Source organism: Orycteropus afer, unplaced genomic scaffold, assembly GCF_000298275.1.
Source record: "Orycteropus afer afer isolate SDZICR_OR568_19922 unplaced genomic scaffold, OryAfe1.0 scaffold00477, whole genome shotgun sequence".
NCBI classification, from domain to species: domain Eukaryota; kingdom Metazoa; phylum Chordata; class Mammalia; order Tubulidentata; family Orycteropodidae; genus Orycteropus; species Orycteropus afer.
Genome location: NW_006922064.1, coordinates 1600077 through 1604694, shown reverse-complemented (window position 1 = coordinate 1604694; position 4618 = coordinate 1600077).

Below are 4618 nucleotides of genomic sequence, written 5' to 3'. Positions count from 1 at the left end.
TTCACCCAGCCCCTAGAGCCTGGCACTTTGAACTTGGACTTAAAGCCTCCAAATTGTAAGAATAAACTCCTGTTTGTTAAGGCCATCCCATCTGTGTTATATATCCTTGTCAGAGTGGCACTAGGTAACCAGAACATGTCCTATTTCACAGAATGTCATGGATGTTAATTGACACATACATGTATGTTCATCTCTCTCTCTCTCAGACACACACACACACATACACACACACCATTTCCTTACTTATTGACATAGGTTCCAAAGACCAGGTCATTATGCAAAAATCAGTATTATGTGAAAATGGAGGAATGACTACATCAGATCACAAAATGGAGGATGATTAATTACATCATTACATAATCCCCAAATTATATCATTACATCACTGCCAAACCACTAAGAATCAAGGCCCAGCCAAGGTGACACATAACCTTAACCGTCACTGCCAGTATTACTTTCAGTTTGCACCTCAGCATTCATTACTGCCTGATGTCTGTTGTTAACGCACAAGACAGTCTGATAAGACTATTTACTATTGTCATAAATGTGAAATGTTGGATAATGAGATAGTTGATAAATGAGGAGAAGGTCTTTACAGTGAAACCTATGAGAGCTGGAACTCGATGGGACTGCCTTGTTTTTCTGAGTCTCACAAATTTACCGCCTTTGACAGGATGCAGTCTTAACTCTTTTCCATCAGTCATTTTTGTGAAAAATATTTGAGCTTTACTTCTCTGACAGATTTTCTCTTTACACAGGTTCTAGCTTTCACAGATGTTACTGTATATATACATATCATATACATACATAATCTATATCTATCTATGCACACACATGCACACACATTGGTTTGTCTATTGTCTTTTTCTCCTACTAAAATATAAGCTTCTTACTTTATTATCAGTTCCTAGAACAATGCTTGGCTCACAGCAGGGCTTAATAAAGGTTTGTGAGTGAAATAGGTATGATTTTGAATCCAGACATGGCTATTTACTGGCTGTGTCATATCGGACAAATCATTTACCCTTCCTAACCTCACTTTTCTTTTCAGTACAGTGACTCTATTCCTTCCATCTTCTTTTGATGCTTCCTGCATCATTCAATATTTTGCCCATAGAATCTTTCAATATTGCACCTCGAGGCTTGAATTTTTTCTTCACTTATTTCAGCTTGAGAAATGCTGAGCGGATTCTTTCCTTTTGGTTGTCTAGCTCCAGGTCTTTGCAGATTTATACATATATGTGTATGTATGTATATACATATATATGTATGTAAGTGTGTATATATACATATATATGTATGTATGTATGTATAATTGTTATTCAGGTGTAACTTTATAGAGCAGAGTTTGTTTTACATTCAATGTTTCATGTACATTTGGTTTCACTCCCCAATTACCATCCCAACCCTAACCCACTCTCCTCCCCTCCCTGCCCAGTCTTCTCAAGCTGCTCTTTAAAATCTTCTGTTCAGCTCTTTTATCTTGTCATTTCTTCCATTTGCTTCAGCTACTCTCCATTCAAGGGCAAGTTTCAGAGTCTCTTCTGAAATTCATTTTTGTCTTGTCTTCCTTCTTTCTTTTAATGACCTTCTGCTTTCTTCATGGATAATGCTCTTGATGTCATCGCACAATTCCTATGGTTTTCAGTCACTGCTGTTCAATGCATCAAATCTATTCCTTAGATGGTCTATAAATAGCATAAAGAAAATGAAAATCCTTACAATTGGACCGATAAACAGCATCACAATAAATGGAGAAAAGATTTCATATTATTTGATTCCCCAATCAACACCAATGGAAGCAGCAGTGAAGACATCCAAAGACATATTGCATTGGGAAAATCAGCTGCAAAAGACCTCTTTCAAGTGCTGAAGAGCAAAGAAGTCTCATTGAAGACTAAGGAGCGCCTAACCCAAGCCATAGTATTTTCAGTTGCCTCATTTGCATGTGAGAGCTGGACAATGAACAAGGAAAACCCAAGAAAAGTTGATGCTTTTGAGTTGCGGTGTTGGCGAAGAATACTGAAAGTACCATGGACTGTCAAAAGAACTAATAATAAATCTGTCTTGGAAGAGGTGCCAGAATGCTCCTTGGAAGCAAGAATGGCCAAACTTCATCTCGCTTACTTTGGTCCTGTTTTCAGAAGGGACCATTCCCTGGACAAGGATATCATTCTTGATAAAGTGGAGAGTCAGCAAAGAAGGGGAAGGTCTTGAATGACATGGATTGACACAATGGCTGCAGTGATGGGCTCAGGTGTAGCAACGACTATGAGGCTGGCACAGGACCGGGCAGTATTTTGTTCTGTTGTGCATAGGGTCACTATGAGTTGGAGGTGACTCGATGGCACCTAACAACAGCAACAACCTCACTTTTCTTATCTGTTGTTATTAGTTGCTGTTGAGTCAGCTGACTCACAGTAGCCCCACGTACAACAGAATAAGAAGTTGCCCAGTCCTGTACCATCTTCGTGAATGTTGGTATGTTTAAGTCCGTTACTGCAGCCACTGTGGATTTTGAGTCCCTTCCAACCTAGGGACTCATCTTCCAGCATTATATGGACAATGTTCTGGTGAGATCCATAGGGTTTTCATTGGCTAAATTTCAGAAGTAGATTGCCAGGCCTTTCTTCTTAGTCTGTCTTAGTCTGGAAGTTTCACCAAAACCTGTCTATCCTGGGTGACCCTGCTAGTGTTTGAAATACTAGTACCATAGCTTCCAGCATTATAGCAACATGCAAGCCACCTCAGAATGACAAACTGACAGATGGATGGTGGTTTCTTATCTGTAAATTGTGTTAAATAAACTTATCTCAGTAGGTTCTGGTAAGGATGTAGCTTCTACAAGCCCCTAGTACAATGTCAATGCTCAGTAAATGGTGTCTATGATTTCCAACTTGGTTTAGGGTTTTTAAAATTGGGGTGAAATTTGCATAGCATAAAATTAACCAACTTAAGATGAACAGTTCAGTGGCATTTAGGACATTCACAATGTTTTATAACCACCATCTCTATCTAGAAAACACTTTCATTCCCGCTAAAGGAAATCTTGTGCTCTTTAAACCATTGTTCCCCATCTCTCCAGTCCCTGGTAACCACTAATCTATCTCGAAGGATTTATTAATTCTGGATATTTTCTATAAATGGAGTTAAACAATACATAACCTTTTGTGTCTGGCTTATTTCATTTAGCATGATATTTTCAAGGCTCATTCATGTTGTATTTTTTTTTTGTATATGGCTGAATAATATTCTACTGTATGGATACACTACAGTTTATTCATCCATTGATGGACATTTGGGCTCTTTTCACCTTTTGAGTATTGTTAATAGTGCTGCTATGAACATGTGTAAACTTGTTATTTGTTTGAGTGCCTGTTTTCAATTCTTCTGGGTAGTTACCAAGAAGTAGAATTTGTGGGTCATGTGGTATCTCTAGGAGCTCTGGTAGCATAGTGCCTAAGGCATTTGACTGCTAACCAGAAGGCTGGTGGTTCAAACCCACCAGCCACTCTTCAAAAGGATGCCTGAGTGATCTACTTCTGTGGTGATACTGCCTCAGGAACCCAAGAGAGGGTCGGTGTCAGTTGGATCCAACTTGACGGTAGTGTTTTTTTTTTTTTTTGGTTATGGTATTTCCAGGTTTAACTTTTCAAGGAACCACCAAACTGTTTCCCACAGCAGCTACACTATTTTACATTCCCACCAACAATGTACAAGAACTCCAATTTCTTCACATTTTTATCAACACTGAACTATTTTATGTTATCTTGACTATAACTATCCTAGGTTGGGCAATCTACTTCCATAATAATACCACCTCAGAAACCCAAGGAGGGGTCGTTATGAGTCAGGTCCTACTCAACAGCAGTGAGTTGGTTTTGGTTTTTAGTTGATGTGAAATGGTACCTCATTGGGTTGATTTAAAATTTTAAGTAATCTATTTTTTTGCTAACAACATCTCTGAAGAGTTTTCTAGTCTATGTCCTTTTCTGTGACTTTTGTTAAGCCAAGGGTGCAGGGGTCTCCTATGTTAAAAGTGCAATTAAAATGACAGTATTTAGTAAAATGCTCAGAGGCAAAACCAAACAAACAAAAAACAAGCCTTCAGGGTTATTTATTTATTTATTTATTAAATAGAACATGAGATCTGTATCCTGAGGGAAGGGGTATGTTTTGACCTTTATTGTTTCAGTTTATGGGAAGAACATGTGAGCATATGTGCTTGTGTATGTGTCTTGTAAACTCATCTCTAATCAGCCCCTGGAGGATGCTAGATCTACTACATTTTTGTCTGTCTGAGAACAAAACCCTTCTCAGGTAAATGCCTTTGGAACAAGTATTTAATTCTGTCGTACTTGATTCCTGATTGTCTTGGAGGATGGTCAGACTTAGGAAGTATAAAAGAAAGAACATAAGGATGGAAGGAACAAGAGCAAGTTTAGTCAATAAATTTTTTCTAGAGAGACAAATAATACTTGAAGTTGTGGTTGCAGAGACTTAGTTTATTTATTAAAACCACCATTGATCTATTTAAGAAAAAACTTACGAAGCAAACCTAATGGATGAAAAAAGCAAAATTTATGGCCTCTAATATACCAGCAGTTGCCAAGTAAGAT